The following is a 20,805-nucleotide window of genomic DNA, read 5'->3' on the forward strand; positions in this document are numbered from 1 at the left end:
GGGAATCGGCACAAGTGTACAGGCTAGCCAGTAGGGCCTGCCTACGGCGGTGGGATTGAAAGGACAACAAAAACTGGAATAGAAGCAAACGGTTTTCCATCTGACTGGAGCAGTGGAAAACCTTGCAGCAACACCCTGACGTGCATATGCTAGATGCTCTTTGTTATTGTCTAGAATACAGACATGAATAAATAATTCCCTGTTACTTCTTCACGATATCAACAATAATTTCCTGTAGCATGGCTGACTTTCTGGGGCTGCGCAGTCTCTGCAACCTAACTCCTAGCCTTTAAAAGAAAATTAATAATGAAAAAAAAAAGCAGCTGCAGAAGTACAGCTTTGGGTCCAGCACTGCCTAGCAAAGGGCGGTGCCTGGCTGTTCTCCCTCAGGAGAGGGTTTGATTGAGAACATTATGATCCCTTCCCTTATCCTCTCTCTCTGTATAAAGGCCAAACAATAATAGTAATGCTAACATTGCTATGCTGTAACTTCTGTGCATATCCATGTGCTTGTCTCTGGCTCTACCAAATACTTGGTCTGTGATTAATAGCATTCCTCGCATAGAAACTTCTACAAATTTCAGCTTCATTACTGATTTCGTTTTTATACTGATAAATACAAACATTAAAAAATCCAATGTGAACACTGGGTTGTTTTTTTTCCCTTCTTCCCCGTATGTGTTTATTATTCATGAATGTGTTGCAACATCCAAACATGTAATAAGTGACTCACAGAATGAGAAGAGGAAAAATATAGTTACAGCCTTTTAATGAGGATTCCTCAGCCAGCCACAAAGTGTCCCAGTTAAGAAACCACTGTTTGACTGTATAAAACCGACCCAGTCCTTGCTTTTATGTTTCTTCTGCGTGTATTTGCAGCATAGTTTCACATGGTATGTATTTCTGTTCATTTGCTCAATAGTTTTTTTTCTGTCTTATATCAGGGATTACAGTCTTCTGACATCAAAGCCAAAACAAAAACATAGGACAATACGTTTACAAATAGTTCTGGACTTGATTTTCTCTGTGTATTTAAGAAAGGAAAAGAACGAAGGCTAAATTTACCATTGCTGGTTTAGTAACGTCTCTAATAGCTTCAGATTGAGCTTGTATTCTTAAAAATTATCCTTGCAAGGACTCCAGAGCAAAGCACAGCTTGAAGGAGTGTAATGGCAGGATCTGAAGCTTACCTTCTAGTATGATGTCCAGTGCTCTTCTTGAAGTGCTACTTCAAGAATCAAGACAGGCTTTCTTTCTGGAAAGATTATTTCTTGTTCTTGGAAAATCTAACCTCTTCTTTCATACTTCTTTTTGAGTTTTAGCAGTATTTATTAATTTCACTTCATGTGTCTTTCTTGCACTGTAGCAGGAAACCCATGTTTGCTTAAAAGGTTTTTGCTTTTGGAATGCAAATCCTTAGAAACAGATAGGCGACCCAACACTTGTCTTTCAAACCAACTGTACACCCAGGTGATCATTTCCTTTGGAAAGCCAAGAATCCAGCATAATCTTACTGCAGTCAGGATTGTATAGCCTTGTACAATGTTAAATTATGTTTTTAAAGAATTTTCAGGGCTGGTACACGTACTATAAGAATTTGGGATTAAATCATCACTTTGCTATGCCCTTGCTGGTTCTCATGGGATATCCAGTAATTATCATATAAAAATGAGGTCGTTTTGTCTTTGTTTGCCACAAACATATTGTAGTGAGGTGTCTATACATAAAATAGCATTACTTTTACAGTGCATAGCTATACTTGGGCGTTAATTAGAACTACGCTATCTTCAGCCTTGTTTCAGAAACTACTGTCTTTTCAAGTAGTAAAATCCAGCTAGAGTCAGCCATTTGTTGGTATAAAATATATTTCTCTACCAGTCTACTTCACATTAGTTGCCTTATTTGTGGTAAGACCCATGCTGGAACAGAGTCCGGAAATGCTATTTAATGATGTAAGAGTTGTTGGCCTTTTTGAATCAGTTTAGTGACTCAAAATGAAGAACTGGGAAGTAGCAAATTGTAAGTGAGTTGGGTTTCAGAATGCAGGAGCCTTAGCTGTCTGTCTGAATGTGGTTAGTGATACCATTAGGTGGAGCATGATGATTTCTCCTCTTTGTCGCGTGACAAAACCGGGTAATATTGCATGTATTTTACAAATATTTGCAGATTGTGGTGATTTTGGGGGGGTCTAAAGCTCGCTGAGAGAAGTATGGGCTATGAATTTGTCCTTTTTTTTTTTTTTTTTCCCCTTTCTTTGTGTGACTGCCTCAGAGCTGTGGGTTTAGAAATGTGACTTCTGTCACACTTACTGGTGGGTGTATTTATAGGATGTTAAATGACTTTCAGTGCACTTGCCAAAACAAACGGGCAAGTAGCATGCAGAGGGAGGGTGGAACAGAGCTAGCTTAGGTCTGACAGCTGTGGGTTAAGCAGCACCTCTGTCCCTTCTCTCTGCCTGTAGCATCCCCCATGTAATGTGCCTGCAGAGTTTTTTTCCCAGCTGTTGTGCAATCTTGTGAGTCTTAGAGTGAAAATTTACCCTGGTGCTGGCCCAGTCTAGCAGTTCATTACCACCCACAGAGGGAGGTCCTAAGACCTTTGTTGGCATTTTTTTGTCAGTCTTTCCGAGCTGGTTCAAGAGCAACCAGTGCTCCCCACGCTCCCAAGTCAGCTTTCTGCCACAATAATGTATTTCATGGGATCAGTGGCAGGTTTAACAGGTACTGCATGGTCCAGAAACGGTGCAAAGAGAGGATGGGGAGAGAAAAGTGTGGCTGGGGTTGGTAGAGAAGTGTCAGAGAGAAGCTGAAACCTGCAGCCTCTGGCTGAAAGTGAATCAGAGAATATCCTGTGTTGGAGTTGTATTTACTACCTGGATTTTTGCAGTTCTTTCCCTCTGAAGCTTGTTTGTCAGTACGAAGTAGGATATAACCACATTTTATAGCATTGTCAGAAATAGTGAGAAACATTACTTCCCAGCAGAGGCAAACTCCTAACAAATGGAGTAAGGAAGGAACCTAAAAGAGTGAGGAAGAGGGACTATATAAGTAGATTTTCCTAGAGGGTTGTCATCTCTGAGATGTGACCTAGGAACACCTTAGAGGTGATTCAAGAAGAGCTTGTGCAAGGCTGTACAAGGTCAAGGGTTTGTAGCTCTGTGGGATGTTTCTGTGCTGCTGGCAAAGCCAGATGCCTTGCCAAATCTGCCTTCACTAGGAAACACTGGAGGCAAAGTTGGAAGCCTGAAATGGATGAAGTTAAAGCTGCCTGGTGCTCGGTTGTTAATCCATTTCATTTCAAACATCTTTCTTGCTCCTTCTGCTATCAAGACATAATTTCTGGAGGCTTGGGCGTTTCCTGACTGCCAACTTGTGAAAGATTCTTGTGTATTTTGAAATAAGGGGACTTTTATTACCTGGAGGAGTCTCGATAAAACGCAGGATGGCCAGGATATCTTCCCTCCCAGCCTTTGAAAGGAACAATGGCCTGTTTATATGTGCTTTGTTTACTACCACCTTTCTTTTCCTGTAATTGAACTGAAGTTTAGAAGACCGTCACAGTGAATAAATAGACAGTTTTCTCTCAAATTCATTGTGCTGTACATTTAGCCTATATTCAGCATGCACTAAAATATCATTGATCCGTACCTTTAAATTTGCAAATTAAGAACTGATAGCTGTGTGGATTGCACTCCAGGTATCTGAAGCCCTGATCTTTTCTCCTTTGAGATGCTTTTTTACTGAAATCTTTGAAAATGCAAGAGGTTTGTAGATGGCAAACAATCATCTTAAAAATATCAGATGTATATGGTCTGAATTTGTGATTAAGTTGTTGAATAAAGACTTAATAACGATTGATTCAACAACTGTTGAATAATAACTTAAGAATAAGAACTTTTCTATACCTAATGTCCTGTAGCAGAGACTTCCTTTGGGGATAGGAGTAATTAACCGTATAATCTCCTGATGTAATTTCTCCAATGTGTAAATATTTACAGCATTATGCATTTGGCAGTGTTAGAAACCCACGATAGTTTCAGTCTGCATTTTATGTGGTACAGAGGGAGATGCCAGTCCACAAATACTGGGACAGTAACACAATGGTAGATGTATTAAAATGTTGTAGCAGTGCTCCTACTGTTTCTTGGTGTTGTATACAAGGAGAAAGGAAAATGCTGGAGTTTGGATTCTAACTCAGGATTCAGGTGAAGCCTGGTTTGAGTGTTGTCCTCCCATACACATACATCTTGGGCATGTCTGTTGCTCAGGTCTTCTTCCCTGATAGGCTTGTGAATGGAATTATCCTGCCTGCCAGGATGCCTGAGATCAACTGTGTGGTAAAGCTTGAGATACTGGGATCCTACAAAAACAAATGCAAAACGGAAGTTCCTCAAATCAGAATTTTATCCAGTGCTGAGCCAGAGTTTGATGAGGCCCCGAGCCTATGCGAGTTGGTGGTATGAGCATGAGCTGAGAGAATGGTGGTGGGATCCCACTTGCAGTGGTGGAGAGGAGTTACAGCATCTTGAGCTGCTTTAGGAATAGCACCTTGCAATCCCACATAAATAGGGTCTTGCTAGGCTTCTTGTGTGGTGACCTTGTCTTAGCAAGAAAATGAAAATGAAAGAGCTTTAAAATCTAAAGTTTCTGATCCCTTTCCTTTGTCAAAACAATATTTTCTTCTCCCCCAAGCCCCATAAACAAATGAAAGCTGAAAATGGTCACAAAACTCCCTTTGGGTCCTATTTTATGAGACTAAAACGTATCTGTCTTTCATGTGGGGCAGCATACCTTTAGAGCGTCTCTCTGGTCTGTCCTTGCACAGCTTCAGAGCCACGTACTGTCCCTTGTATAGGCAGTTTGCCGTGGTCTCCTCCTGTGCCTTCTTGGGAAGCATCCCATCCCACCCACCTCATCCCACTCCTGCAGACCTGTAGCTTTCAACACCAGCTGAGAAGGAGGGACAGTGATTACCAAACTTGGGCGTGAAAAGAGAAGAGACTTCCTTGGGGTTATGAATGAGGCCAGCAGAAGTGGGAGCCACATTCAGGTCTCTGCCACCCTGGCTGGTGTGTGGCCCACTTGGCTGTGCTGCTCCCCTCCTGGTGTAATTTAACATGTGTTTCTCTGGGAGCCTGGGCCAATGGCAATGTTAAAATTGCTTTATGCACTACTTATTTATTTGTGCAGCCTTAACTTTTCCACTGGTGGGTTCCACCCTCTGCCATGCTGTGCGGCTGCACAAATATTTGCACTGGGAATTGGTGGAGGGAGTAGCTTGGTGCGAGGAATATACAGCCGGGATGGAGTGGAGGGCTAAAGCTGTTTAAATTGGCTTAAGCCACGCTTTTGGTCAGTGTCTAGTTATGTCTTTTGGACAAGCGATGATCTAAGTTTCATAGAGATACTCATCCCAGCAATAGGCAAGCAAAATTATGATTAGCGAGAGACCTGATGCAGTTCCAGGGATGAACATCCACCTGCATTCTCTTTCACTGAATATGTTCACATTTTATGTTTGCTTTCAAAAAAAAAATACTGCTTCCAGATTTAGCTTAGGAACAGTGAGGTGTTTTGTATAGCTTGTGATCATACATCACTATAAAGTGTTTTTTCAATTTAGTTGATTGCCTGTATAAGACTGTTATTTTTTTCCCCTGTAAAACACAACTATTAGACTTTCTTTAATAATTAAGAAGGCACTCTCCCAGTGCCAATGTTACAGTTTCCTTGTAACCGCTGGGCACCTAGGTCAGATTTCTCCCTTGAGTGCTCCATGATTTTGGGTTTTGCGGCGCGAGGAACAAATACTTTAAGATATAAGATTGGATTAGAAATAAGTTGTTGGAGAGAGGGAAAATACATCTGTTGTGAGAGGTGGAAAATATATAGTGACTAAAATAACATTGCGGTGTTTCTTCCCTATGGTCTTTTTTTTCAACTGAGAAATACAAATGAAGACATACTAAAAAAGCTATTTTAATAGTGACTAAATTGAAGCCTTTATTCTGTAAGTCATAAAGAACATGCTGCTGATTCTTTTCTTTATATCTTCTGCTAAAGCAGGCTGCAAAATAACATGATAAAATACATCTGATAAAATCATACCCAGATAACTGCTCTTTAAACAATAAACTAGGAGCCAGTTTTGCCTTTGAGTGCCATGCAGGTATCAGAGGGACTGAATTACTTGGATGTAACCCGAAAATTTTCTTCTCTGTTATTAAACATAACCAGTAGTTGGAGATATTAATGCCTATAAAACAACGAGTTTTCTCAGTGATCCACTTGTGGGATTATTGTTTAATTATTACTGGGAGGGGGTAATGACAACTGCACTTAATCATATTTGGAATGATTTCAATGTGTTCACTTAGAAGCAGCTTCAGGTTTTCACTCGTGTTCTCTGCTCATTGCAAGGCCATCTCTGCTGCTTTCTTTTCTCCCCTGCCTCACAGCTCCCTGTCCAGCAGTTCCTCGTTGTCTGCGTGGCCTTGGGTCTTTGTGCCATGCCTTCCCTTTATGGCTCACATGCTGCTTTGGACTCTGTCCGTCTGGAAATCAGTGGAAAATGAATGCACGTGCCAGCCTGCAAACCTGGCCACTTAAACACCTCCCACTAAAGCAAAGCAGAAATTATTCTGTCCTCGCCATTCACACTGTGTTTGTAGACTGAGTTTCTGTCAGGCCTTCTGAGGGGCTGGATGAGTTTGCGGAGTCTGCATGAATGCCTGTGTTGCCTCTATCTACACGCTGGGCAGCTTTCAGTTTCTTGTCAGGCACAGGAATTTGTTTGAAGAACATAAAGAGCGTATTGGAAATGTATTAGGGATGATTGGAAGCCTGGCTGTGGAGGGAGGTGTGTCTGTGCTTCACTGAACACCCCAGTTTCCCGTTGTTCTGGGGTTCGTGTTTAGCATGAGCAAGATGGCATTGGCAGAAAACACCTGACATTCCCCAGAAAGGTGTTTATGTAAATACTGCTGCTGAAGAGGCACGGGTGGGATCGTAGAATCATAGAATGGTTTGGGTTGGAAAGGACCTTAACGTCCATTCAGTTTAAACCCCCCTGCCATGGGCAGGGACACCTCCTACTAGATCAGGCTGCCCGAGGCCCCATCCAGCCTGGCCTTGAACACCTCCAGGGATGGGGCAGCCACAGCTTCCCTGGGCAACCTGTGAAGAATTTCTCATAGTGAAGAATTTCTTCCTAACGTCTAAACTAAATCTTTCTTCTTCCAATTTAAAGCCACACCCCTCATCCTATCTCTACATGCCCTTGTAAAAAGACTGTTCCCAGCTTTCTTGTAGCCTCTTTAGGTACTGGAGGGTCGCTATAAGGTGCCCCTGGAGTCTTCTCCAGGCTGAACAACCCCAACTCCCTCAGCCTGTCCTCACGGCAGAGGTGCCCAAGCCCTCGGATCATCTTCGCAGCGAGGGCTTCGAGGCGCGGGCTCCGAGCGGCCGGGCTGCGGGGAGGGAGCCCTCGCCCCGTGGGCGCACCCGGGGAGCGGGGCCGCCGCCACCTGCGGGCCGGTGCCGGCGGAGCGGGGCCGCCGCCCGGGGCGTGTCGCGCCGTGCCGCCCGTCCCCGCGGTGAGTCACCGGCCGGGGCCCGGGCACCGCTTCCCCCTCTCGGCAGGAGCCATTTTGGCTGCACGGAGCCGCGGGGCGGCCGGAGAGGCGGTAGGTGCTCCCCGGGGAGGGGGACGTGGCGTCCCGGGCCGCGTCGAGCGGCTCCGCTCGGCCGTCGGGCGAGCTCCTGGTGAGGTGCGGCGCCGGGCGCTCTTGGGGGAGGGAGAAATGAATTGAGCCGCCGGTGGCACTGCCGTTTCGGGGCAGGGGCGCCTGCCGGCGAAGGGCGCTGCCAAGGTTTACAGCCCGTTTTTTGCTGCTTTTTCTTTCACCTTGGAAGCGGTGTCGGGCTGAGCGCTGAGCTGACCACCGCTCAGCTGACGGGACGGCAGAGGAGTTGTATTTATCCTGAAGCTGCCTTTCCCTGAACCCGCCTTTCCCTGAACCCGACTAGCGTGGAGCAGGGTATGGCCCGAAGCAACTCGGGCGAAGTGTTCGTAGTGAGTACAGGGGCTTTGAGCACCTTTGCTCCGACGCTGTTTTCCGCCCGGTGTGGTCCCGACCGCCTTTAAAATGGCAGGTTTGTCGTTTCGAAGACGGATCTCTTTTCGCCTGCGACCTTTAGTTGCAGTTCTGTTTCTGCTGAAACGGTCTCATTCAGCGATGGCCACTGTGGTGGTGTTTTAAAATAGTGGGTGTTAAATCGATTTGTGCAGAAAAAGATGGGTAAGATACTCGCCTTTTCCTGGAAACAGTGAAGAAATGGTAGTAATGAGGACAATGGTACATGGCAGAGGGACAGACCAATTATAAAATAGGCTTAGTGGTAGTTGTAATGGGAGAAGAAAAACCTGGAGGTAATTGCGGTGTGTAAAATTGCTTTTTAAACTTTGAGTGTCTGAAAACCACCCCGATTCTCCTAATTATGTACTTCTGAGTTCTAGCATGGTGTTTTGAAAAATAAATGAATGTTTCCACCTTGCTTATAGTTGAACTGAAATCAGGCCACCTTTAGAAGTTTTGTCTGAGTATATGACTTTGAACCCTGTATATGTGTCTTCCAACTGAGAAACAAAGTTCAATATGTTCTTACTGAAAATTAAATAACAGGGAGCTCAAACTGTTGCATGCAGAATACTTTCTGATTTAATTTACTGTATGGAGCTTATATCTGAGCAGTATAATGGAGTCTTGCTGAATACTGGTTTGGTTTCAGGGGAGGGAGAAATGGAGGCAACCATTAAGTAGATGGTCATGTTTTGATTAAGGCTGTCTCTTGTCTTCATCCTTTCCAGTGTTTACTCAAATCTTTCTTCTGCATCTTACAGTATGGTGTACTTTTACCATCTTTTGATTTTGTTTTGCCTTTTTTTTTCTTTCTAAAAGCAATACTTTTTGCTAGGGCTTGGGAGATTTATTTGGTGCGTTGTTTTATGTTGAAAAATTCACAGATGAAATGATAAAACTGCAGAGAGAAACACTTGGAAAGAAGTTTGGAATTAGTGATTTAAGTTTTTTACTGAAAGATTCTTTACAGTATTTGCATCTTCCTTTTATTTCATCATGAGTATTAATTTAAGATCTTATGGCTGAGGCAACAGCTGTCTGCTGTGCTTGGAGCTGGCAGAGCAAAAGCCTCTTTCACCTTACCTCTTTCCTCCCTTTCTTACTGCTGTGCTGGACCCTGTTGAGACATCCAGTCTTAAAAGCTTGAGTTTTCCTAAGTTGGTTCCCAAGCTGCAGCTGCTTATCTTGTGCAGAACACGTTTTGTGGGCTAAAGGGTAAGTAGCTGCTGCTGCTTTCTCTTGAGCAGGGCTTTGCAGAGGAGTGATTGCACTTGAAGGCAAAGCTGCCATGTTCAGGGTCTCTTGCTGCTACCCAAGGATTGTGCTAGGGCTACAGAAGTATCAGGGCTGCAGTGGTGGAGCTAGAAAAAAGACCTCTAAGCCTTTCAGAGGACAGCTTAAACAGATCTAGAAGACAGCAGAAGTAGATTAGAAGGGACAGGGAAATGGCGCTAGTTTTTGCTGATTTTTACAGATGAAACCTGTGTTTGTCTCAAAGGTCCCCAAACCTTTTCTTCCCTGCCTGGGGGCAGGCAGGGATCTTTCAGTTTGGATTGAGTTTGTGGTTGTTGAGAGATGAGCCATGGAAGTGGTATCATTAGATGCCACTTAGCTTGAATGTTATTTCCAGATCCCTGCTTGTACAAAAGGGCCTGTTTTCTAGTGTGCTCTTGAATTCATTGAATTGCCAAGTCCGTGATCTTGGCACTAAAATAAGGGGGAAAAACCCCCACAAACAAATGAAAACAAAAAAAAACCCTAAACACCCAGATTTGAAGAATGTTGTTGGCCTGGTATAGCCTGATGTTTCAATATTACTGCAAATGCAGACTTCAGTGGCATGCTTTGCTGCTCTTTGGACGCGTCTGTATATTAAAAAAACCTACACAAGGTATATAAGTGTACCCTTTTCTCTCTTTTCAGCGCAGCTGTGTTCATGGGAGGGAATTTCACTAGCGCTGTGTTAGGTGAGCTGGTAGAAGACCGTAAGAAAAATGCAGGATTTCCCTCTCTATCAGAGGAGACGCTTTCATCTCCAAACAAGCTTTTGCTTTGTGCAAGCCTTAGCAGAAGTTTCTCAGCCTTTGCTGGCAGATTTTGTTGTTTTCACTGACAGCTTTGGTGACTTGCTGGAGTTTTGTTGGGTGTGTGAGAAGCAGCAAGGACTTTCCCCTTGGAGTGATTCAGCTCAGGAGTGGCAGGAGGTGGAGTTCAGATTTCCAGCCTTGGTTATGGTCTGGTCCTTAAGCACTGAAACATTGCTACCATATGCCAGTGATTTACTGTGCTTATCCTTGTAATGCTGCTGATGTGCTTTAGAGATGATTTGCTTTCTTGAATCTTATTTAAATGTTGCTTTCTTAAATCTTACTTAAATGTTCCTTCACAGATAAAGTAGTTGACAGAGACTGTGCTTACTGAAATTTGAAGTCGTCTGCTTATCAAAACTCTGCAGCAGGCATGTGAAAGGCTCTAGACATTCTCACCATCCTGCCTTGATGAGAGCTAATCTGTCTAGAGGTAAAAATGATTTATTCTTAAATATAGGCCGGTCCTGCGGCAAAGCTTCCCACTGTGTCAGCCTTTGTGCCTAAAGGATCCCATTAGATAGGGACTAAAGTTTATGCATTCTTACCTTGATGTGCTTTAGGCCCTAACTACCTACCAGCTTATCTTTAGTGGTGAATCAGATGGATAGAGCTCAGGTTATGTTTTTTTTGCCCTTAAAGAGATCGATTGTCTTGGGTCGGGTGTGACTTTGTAATTAGGTTCAAGTTTGAATGTGAAAATGGCAGCCGTTTGGTTAGCCTGGAAAGAACCTCTGATTCTCAAACTTATGTGCGGAAATTATTTCTTTCTGCATTGAGGGAAAAGTATTGCAGTTAAAATAATTTGCAGGGAATAGGAATACTAAATGCATACGTTAGAAACTGTGGGAAAGGGTTGGTTTTAGATGGATTGAATGTCACTGTCTGCTTCTATAATTAGACATTTTAGTCTGTTTCTAGAACACCCTATATTTAACTCAACATCAACATTTCTGTTGTGAATATACCAAGTGTATTTTTTATTTTGAATAGAATGTTTTGCGCTTTTCGAATGGTTACTGTTGGTGTGCTAATGGTCTCGTCACTTCATTTGCGAGCTCCTTCTGCATTTGCCTCACTTACCTTCTTGTGTGGTAGTTGTTTGACTTCTTACATGGCTCAGTAAGTATGTCATCCCACACGAGACTGGGTTTCAGAGTTGGGAGAAAGGGGTGAGCTTGGTTGTTATTAATATATTGTGGCTATGTATAGTGTTTTGTTGTGCTGTATGTTCCTCTTGAGTTGCTTGTGTTTTTCATGGGATCTATTCAGAGTTAATAAAGCTGACAGGTTAGGAGAAAGCTACATTGCTTTTATGAGCTTTGTATCAAGTCATTTATGCTGTTCATTAGTTCCCAGCTATCTCGGTGTTTATTCAGTTTTATATTGCAGCTAGGGAAAGAAGCAGCAAAATGTGATTGTGAAACTATGTTTACAACGTGTGATACCCAGGGCTGACCGCTGTCAGAAAATTAATGTTTAACTTGCTCTTCCAACAAGACTCAATTTCAAGTTAAAAGCAAGTTGACAAAGGGTACTGTTAGTTTTTTTACTCTCTGTGCACACTACGTGTGCTGCACTAGGTAATTTTGGAGCTAACAAGAGTAGTTTGCAAAGGATGTGATGACGTGGTTTGTTTCTAGTGGAGGCTGTCTCTTTTTGACCAGAAGACGACCCTCTTAGGAAGAGCTTTCAGGAAAACTGTATCTTGAAGACACCAGGGCTAGCATGTTGTCTACTGAAGGCAGAATTTGGCCTGATGTTGTCCTCAGAAGTGGTAGTTATGTTATCCACTCCAGTTCTCTTGGTTTGTTTGCTGTTTTTCACTGTTATTTCTATGCCTCTCTCCAGAACCGCTGAAAAGTATTTGCTCTCTAGAGCTATTGAAACTTTATCACAGTGCCTGTAAATCAAGCATGCAAATGAGGGTATTAGCTATCAGGAAAACAATTACAAAGCTTACATGTGTGGAGTGCTAAGGATGGCAAGCCTGCAAAAGTTGCAAGAATTTTCTTCCCTGTCTGCTGGTGCTACCCTACCATGCTGTTGAGAGCTCAGTGAGCCCTGCAAGGTGCTTCAGGTGCCCTTGATGGGTGGTGTGTGCTACACAGAGGGTGCCGTCCTGTTGGGTGGTTGTTCTTTTTTTTCAAAAAAACAACCAAATTTTGTTTTATTTCAAGAGAGGGAAAAAAAAAAGAGGAACTGTAGACAGGAAGTGTCTGTTTTGTGGGGTTTTTTTTGTCTTTATAAGGGTGGTTTAGAGATATGAAGGAAAATGAAACTTTCTGTGTAAAGTCTCAAGCTTGCTAAGGATGACTTGCTGTGTTTTAAAAAATACAGGCCCTTTCTGTTCAAAAAAGTGTATTTCTTTTGTTATAGTGTCAGCTCAAAGAAACAAGTGGCTTTTAAAGCCACTACTGTAAATAAAATTTTAATTTCTCTGATGGAGCTGTAATATAGAAAGCCATTAATTTAGTCAATTCAAAAATAGGCTGCGGATGGATTTCCTGAGGAGAAAACCAAGAAGAAAGTTACTGTCGGTAGAATATTTTCCTAAATGTGCACTTCTGAAAGACTTACATCTAATTATGAATTCTTGATGTAGTACAACATTCTACCATTTGTTTTCATAAAAACCTAATTGACTTTTTATACAGTCCTTCAGATGAGCTGTATTAAATACTGTTTCAGAGGTAATGGACCAGAAACAACTCTCAACAGTGAGAACTGTCAGAAAACTCTTGCCAACTACAAGATAAGGGCTTGGTCTTGCAGATGTTTTATTTAAAAACAATAGGGATATTTGCAGAAAAAAGTTTGATTCTTTTATAGCCATATAGTTAGAAAGGGTATTTTGTGTATCTTGTGCCTAGATTCTGATGTATATAATGTTTAAAGCTTCTTCACCTGCATTCAGGTGGATTTAGGAAGCATTTTGTTAATTTGTACTGCCAGGCTTAGTAAACAAAAGAGCTATGACAGCATTTTATTGATATATCATGATTCAAAATGATTCATGATTCATTTGAGGGGGTAGACGGTAGCAGTTGTTAGTTGCAAATAGCTGGCTGTGTACAACAGCTGCTGCCCCGAGAGAAGAGATCCAGAACCACTGATCCATACCTGCTGCAGAGATGGGAAGTTTTATGAGGTAAAATCAGGAAAGGTGGAGACTGTGTGGACAAAACAGCTTAAGTTCTGACAGAGGCTGCTTTGGAAGAACCTGTTGTTATGCTGTCTGTTGCGAACAAGCCTGATGTTTGCTAACTAGATGTGAGAATGATACTACTGCCTTGATGCTGTCTCCATCATCGCCGCAGGCTGTGTGCTTCCCCAGCTTATATGCACACTGACAGTGCTTCAGCCTCATCCAAGCTGCTCTTTTTCACTCCTAAGTGAAGGCTACGCACATAACAACCCCAGTCACTTGCTGGCACATCCTGTTAAGACCGTGTGGCAGTGGTTTCCGTGAATATGCCCTGAAGCACAGAAGGGAGGTTTGGATGGAGCAAGTCTTGCTTGGGGAATGAACTGTCTTGGAGGTGATGGATTGTAAATCCTTAAATGGCGCATTTAGCTTCTGCCCGGGCCCTTTGTGTGCCCTTAGGTTCTTGACTCAACAACAGGATTCACTAGCTGAGCTAAAGTTGCAATTTAAACTTTAGATGTACAGTTTTGTGAGTGTACAGATTTGCAACAGTCTAATTTGATTGGAAATGTACCCTTAGTGAAACAGAATGGGCATGATTGTTCCTAAATGTTTCCGTGGCGGGAGTACTCATCCAGCTGCCTCAGTGCTGCTTGAGGGACACCACCCTCATTTTTCCCAACTGACAGCATAGTTTTTTCCAAGTATTTTATTGCCCTCCCCTCCCTTCTACAGTCCGAACTGTTAGTGTGAGCAACCCCTTATCTGGTTCTGGTTCTGTAAGATGAGCCGAGTCGGTGCATCAGGTGTCCACGCCATGGGAAGCTGCTGGGTTGTTTGACTGAACCAGGTAAAGAATTAATTTTGGAGGGGTGAAGCTGAGGAGTTTGTAAAAGCTGGGATTGAGAAGCAGAGGGGAGGATGAAGTAGGACCTTTGTCCTTGGGAGAGGACTGTTGTCCATGCGCAACACTTTAACAAAGTGATAATTAGGATGGTTCCGCATCACATTTATACTCTTAAAAACTTGTTTGCAGATGAGTTGCCCAAACACCACGAATAGAGCCTTCTGCTTGAGAGGAAGAGTCTGTTATCTAATAAATAAGATTTTGTTCAAAATTATGTAGAGAGGTGTAAGTCTTGATAGTCTAAAATGGGAGGAGGAGGTGTTTGCTTCTTGGTTGAGGAACATGTGTAAATAAAAGCTTTTAGTGGAGGGAAAAGCTTAGGCTTTTTCTTTTTTTTTCTGGGAGAAGAGGGGGAAGGAAGCACAGGGATGAGAACTGCACCGCCGTGGCTTTCTAAAAGAATGCTGCTAACTTCTTGCTTTGTTAAAAATATTGTAGTTATTCCTGTCTGCTAAATCAAGTTATTGAAACAAAATGATGACCTTTGCTCTGAGCCTGAAACAATACAGCAGGAAAGCAGGTGTTTGGAAAGATTAACCCTCTAGGAAATGTTCAGATAGAGCTGAAGCTGTAAGGATGCCATGTTCTTGCTGAGACTGAAAATGTGGGAAAGAGGAAGAATTTTAAAAGTTGATTATGGTCAGTTGCCAAGAGCAATGCTGTGATAAATTATTAACTCATTGCACTGTACTGCCTCATAGTGCAAACAGAATAGCTGGTTATTGTGCTCTGCTCGGTAAGTCAACAGTGTAAAAAATTCCTTGGTTATCTGGAAAATGACGTCTTTGTGGCGTTTGTTAAAGGGACACTGTAGGACTAAATGTTACGTTCCCCTCTGTTGAAGCTGGTTAAAACCAACAGAAATCCATGAAAGCAGTTTCTTTCTTGCTGTCCCGGGAGCCTGGTCAGTGAGTGTCTATTGGCTCCATTTCACATTTGCTCGTATCACTCTGTGGCATGTTGGTGAGGTGTGAGCCCTCCTGCCTGCCCTAAAAACACACTGGTAGCAAGGCGGATTGAGCAGAGACATGAGACAAGTTGACTCATAGCTGTTCTGCAGGAAAAGCAGTTTTGTGGAAACCACTCCTACCCTGCTAGCACTGAGTTGGAGGAAGAAACACAGGAGCAGGCTGTTCCGAGCGTGCGGGTGCCTTCCAATGCCACGCAGCAGCAGCTTTGAGGAATACATTTTCAATTTTGTAGGATCTAAGAGATCCTGATTTTTGTTTCGCTTTTATAAATATAAGCAGCACAACATTTACTTTTCCATTTTCTTCTTAAAATATGCAGAGCTTGAAAACTTAGATGATCTTAAGTTGTCTCTTCATAATTTATAAAAGAACACCCCCACCCTTATTCTAATCCTGGACTTGTGTTACATTATTTTTTTTGCTAGTTTAATACTGTATAATCAATAGAATGGAGATGGTTGTGCTTGTAAATATACCTTTTTTGATGTCATGCTTAGAGCTAGTACAGTATCAATATACCTCAAAAATAGTTACATGTGAGAATTTTGAAATGTGTGCTGTAGTAAAATCTGTAGTTCACTAGCAGGACACAGATGAACTTTCGGAGTTAAAAAGAATACCCAGCTTGAGAGTAAACTGTTTCGGGATCAGTGTCAGCATCTGCCACCCCACTTTTCTTAGGAAAACATTGAATCCTGCCAGTACATGTTGCAAGATATGACCAGCGTGACTTACAAACTAAGAAGCAAATCTACAGCATGCTGTTGGCTGCATTGTATTGTTGGAATTTGAGATGGAAAATAATTTTTTTTCAGTTCTCTTCTAAGACCTTTTGCCAATGCAGCAAAATTTAGTAAGGTTCAGATCGTGCTGAAAGGCTTTTTTGCTCAGAAAGTCTTTTGAGCAACCATTATTTTCTATATTTTTTAAATTTGTTGGCTGCTTGGCATTAGTCCAGTATTTCTCAAGGGTGGGGCTTGTGACTTAAGTCGACCTCAGAAATGCTGTAGGAGCGAGCTTCTGCTACAAGTTCTTTCGCTGGATTTCTGTTCTGCCTAATGGGTCCTGGTTTAGGACTTTCACTCCAGCTTTGAAAGCATGAAGGGGTCAAGTACCCCGTGATGGGGAGGGATGTAAGTCTTGTCTTTTGAAGCACTGGACAGCTGTGTTTCTCAGGGATAACCCAGGTGGTGACAGCTCGGATGAGAGCATGTGAAAGCAGCGGACAAAATGTGCTCTGTCGGAGAAACCTAGTTACAGAATAGATTTCTAGTTAGAAATGGGGAGAATTTGGAGTTTGGTCATTTTCAAGAAATTGCAAACCACTCGCTTGGATGTGGCTGTTCTACCAACAGTGCCAGTCACCACATGAAGGCATTTTTATTCCTAGCTGTTCTGGGATGGGGATGGAGAGCACCTGAGGAGGGAAAGCCTTGGTTCCATGAAGGGTAAAATGTGCCAGAAACTACATGAAATCCACTGAATTTTTTACTGCATTTTAAATTCATGCAGAAAATGCTCCTAGACTATAGCACTAGTTGATAGTGTTAATCTTACTAGATATCTACCGGTTGATATATTGCCCAGCTTGATTACAAAAGTGATGACTCTTCTGTGGCCTTAGTTGGCAGCCCCCTGGATACAGCTCAAACCTGGTTTTCCTCAGTTCTATACCACTGGTTGGCCACTGGTGGAGGAAGGGTATGAGGCCATCTTAATGAGTTCTTGTCCTGTGTGGAAGTACAGCTTTTAGGCTGGCTAAGGAGATGTTTTCTGACAAGTGACATTATGGTGTAATCTAAGACTGAGCAGCAGACTACTTAGAAGGGGACTGAGTATAGCCTATTAATTCACATGTAGATACCATAGAAATCACAGTTGCTCTGGAGTTTTTGCTCAATTTTTGCTTTATGTAGCAGTTTGTTCTTTGCTTGTTTAAGCTATATTAATTCTTGCACTTATCCTGTTGGTGCTGAGTGTTTTGGCAGCACTTTCAGTTTGTGGTAGATATAACAGGTCTTACTCTAGGTGTTAGAGTTAGAAAAGCCCCACCGATTGTGTAAGCTGTTCCCTTTTCTAGGGCAGGGTGGTCCCATTAAGTAGAGGTGCTGGTGCCGTATTTGGCAATGTGGTTTCTGCCACAGGTTGTGGCTAATTTTTGAAGATTTCTACTTGTTTGCTTCTTCATCTGTTAAGTAGCTTGATCTCTTGTTGGTGTACAAACCTGTTTGAGGAAGGTCAGACTAAAATCTCCAGAGCAGGCTTGTGTGCTGTCCTGGACCACGCCAGATGAGGACATGTCACCAGCGTTTTATACTCTGCTTTGGTGGCCTTCAGGGTCCACATTTCAGTACACTTGACCTGATGACGTTTTATCCATCCAGATGGCTGGGTTTCTGTGTGTGGGATAAACTTAGTTAAACTTTTTCTTTTTTAACAAAGGTGTCACAGAGTTTTTCCCCCTCATGGGAGACTGTGGCCCTTGCAAGAGGACAGGCATGCTCAGTGACCATCGTGTGGTGGGGAGACGTGGCTGTGCAGGCAGGAAACACTCCTCGCTGGGTCCTGGTATCTTCATTTGTGCTTCCTGTCAGTTAAACCGCTAGCAGGGGAGCAGATGCACTGAGAGATGATGACTCCCCTGTCTGCCCTGCACAGCCATTGTGTAACAGACTGTCTTCTCAAGAGCGTATTGGTGCCTGTATAGTTTTGACTTTGTTATCCATCAGAGACCCTCGTTTGGATACCTGAGAGTAAAGAACAGAATTTAGTAAGTTCAGCATAAAGCAGTTCTTGAACAAGTGTGAAATGTAAAAGAATAACCATGGGACTTAGCCTAACGTGTTGAGAGCTGAGGTCCAGTGTTTCTTTTTCCACTTCTCCCAGTCTAGGAGTTTTTAAATGCAGATTGGGTGTGAAGTCATGCAATTTCATTAATACCTTTCTAGGCAGAGACTTGCAGTGGTACTTGACCCGTTGAGTTTTTATCGTAAGATCCTGTGGTCTTTGAAGTGATTTTTAAAATTATTTTTATTTTTTCCATATTAACCCACTTGTGGGTCTGTGCTTCTGAGGCAGCTCTGCCTTTCAGTTAAACAACTTGCTAAAAGTGCACAGAAGAAGCACGTTCAACTCTTAGAATTGAAAGATGTAATGGTTTTTAAGTAGGTCTTGTGATTTCTGAAGACATGCTTGTTGTTACATCATAGTTCATTTATTGAAACTAAACTCTTAATATCTTCCCTAGCATCAGATTTTGGAGAACTGAGTACTCTGCACATTATTATTACATTACAATTATGTTAGAACTGAAACTGTGTGGACTCATTTCAGCTGTTTGGCCTGATTTGATGCTCTTTTCCTTCTCATGTGACAGCATAACTCCCAGTATATTGTTTTTTTCCTTAAACTGTTTATTTGTTGACTCGCCAGCGCTGAGTAGAAACATCTTTGCTGCATGATAAAATGTTTCTGTATCACACACTCTTTAAAATAGGGGCTGTCAGCCCAAGAGACATATCCTGAGTCTGAAAGAGTAGAAGGGTTGTAGGGACGGTGAGACTGGATGGGTAAGGAGTTGTAGGGAGTGGTGGTGGGGGTGTGTGGTAGTGTTTTTTCTTCTGTCTTCTCTTGAGTTATGAAGCACCGTGCATTGCACACTGCATGAGAGATGGGGAGGAGATAGTTCTGTGCTCAGCAGAAGAGCTGTTGTTGCAGAGGCAGCACTGCTCATAGCTTTCAGCAGCGCCTTTATCCTAAGGGAGCAGCTCCTTGTCCCATCCCGGGTTTCTGCAGAGCTAGGAGCTGGCTCCACAAGGGCAAAAGTCTGCATTTTACCTCTGTGAAAGGCATCAGCTCTCGTGTTTCTAACATAGCTACTCTGTTAGCCTTTCACAGCAGCAGGATGCTTCTGCTGGCCTTTTTTCCTTTCAGTTTTGAGCGTTGTTAGTACTGTCTTATTTGAGAGAGGAAAAGTACAAATGTGGCAAACCCTCTGGGGTCAATACATACTAAAACCTCCACGAAACTCTGCTTGAAGTCTATGGTATCTTGAAAAAAGACATAATATTTTTTTGCCCACCCACCCATGATTTTGATTTTAATTTGTTGTATCTGTGATCACAGCAAACCACTGAGACATCACAGAAGTAGATGAAATGGTAGGCAACAGATAAGAAGAAAAAAAAAAGAGACTAGAGGATAAATGAAGGGGGATGGATTAGAAACTATGGAAAGCAACCTGTCCCTGCTTTACCTTATTCATTGTACTAGTTAGTCTTCAACTTTGACTTCAGATTTCACTTGGTTTTTTTGCCTTGTTTTTTGTCATGCTGGGAGCAGGAAGGGTAGGATAGAAGTGCTAGATGACTGTCTTTTATCTCCAGTTTGTTTCTATGGTGGTTGTCAATGTTTCGTCACAGAGCTGATGTCTGCTGAGGAGCTTCTTGTGTGGTGAGGCTGTTGTGCTGTGAGAATGGCTGGAGTGCTTGTTTCAGCCTCGCTGTATGCTTATTTTCTAAATGGAAATGGTCAGAGGGATGGAACACCTCTGCTGTGAAGAAAGGCTCAGAGAGCTGGGGTTTTTCAGCCTGGAGAAGAGAAGACTCTGGGGAGGCCTTATTTTGGCCTCTCAATATATAGAGTTAGCTTATAAGAAGGATAAAGTCATTTTACCAAGACCTGGAGTAACCGGGAAAGGGACCACGGATTTAAACTACAAGAGAGTAGATTTAGATTGGACATAAGGAAGACATACTCTGAGGATGGTGAGAGACTGGCACAGGTTGCCCAGAGAAGTTGTAGAAGCCACGTCATTGGAAATATTCAAGGTCAGGTTGGATGCGGCTCTGAGCAACCGAATCTCATGGAAGATGTCCCTGCCCACAGAAGGGGGTTGAACTGAATGGTCTTTAAAGGTGGTTTCCAACCCAAACCATTCTGTGATTCTGTGAATTGAGGCCTGGATGAACTTAGGCAAGTCAGCTAAGTGACTCAAGGAAGGGCCTTTCATCTCCAGGAGATACAGCCTGTGCCTTTCCTTCCACTGATTTTAAGGAAAAGTTAGAGCAACTGAAGCCTTTTTTTATGGAGGTGTTTGAGGTTCTTAGAATTAATCTGTATTTAGAGGAGTTGATTGTCAGGAAAAATCCTGCTTTTGCAAGTCAGCTGTCATAGGAGGCAATTGTTTCCTGACAATAGAAGCTGTGTGGGTGCATGCCTGCTCGACCCTTCTGCGCATGACATGAGGGTTTCTCTTTTTGGGTGGCACGAGTGGGCTTGTGCAATGGCCCTGCTCAGACAGTGCCTGAGAGAGAGGGGTAATGCATGTGTTTGCCTGGGCGCATGTTTGCGTGAGCATGTGTGCCTACATGGATAAGGGCATGGGATATAGTGGTGCTTCTGCCTTTGATGCCTGCATAGCAAGAGTGGCCATTTCCTGAGCCAACAAGCTGCACATCAAAATCTTTATGAGCCCGGGTGCTGTAATATCTGTATTATTCATTCTGCAGAGCTGAGGGGGGGTGGAAAGAGGTCTCCAGGTTTGTGAACCA

The 20,805-nt window shown here is 42.9% G+C and overlaps 1 protein-coding gene across 6 annotated transcripts in view; it reads left to right on the top strand.

Moving 5' to 3' along the window:
• ELF1 (E74 like ETS transcription factor 1) overlaps positions 1-20,805 on the top strand; it is a 93,632-nt gene that overhangs the window by 15,429 nt on the left and 57,398 nt on the right. Inside the window, exon 1 of one of the 6 annotated variants that reach the window (XM_054062649.1) lies at positions 7,530-7,684. The exons of 3 other annotated variants lie outside the window; for them this stretch is intronic. The gene's annotated coding sequence lies outside the window, so the exon portion shown is untranslated. Of the gene's footprint in view, positions 1-7,529; positions 7,685-7,739; positions 7,769-20,805 lie in introns of those variants that run through there. 2 more of the 6 variants (XM_054062663.1, XM_054062671.1) reach the window with 2 other exon arrangements.

The sequence above is a fragment of the Cuculus canorus genome, chromosome 1 (assembly GCF_017976375.1).
Source record: "Cuculus canorus isolate bCucCan1 chromosome 1, bCucCan1.pri, whole genome shotgun sequence".
Lineage (NCBI taxonomy): Eukaryota > Metazoa > Chordata > Aves > Cuculiformes > Cuculidae > Cuculus > Cuculus canorus.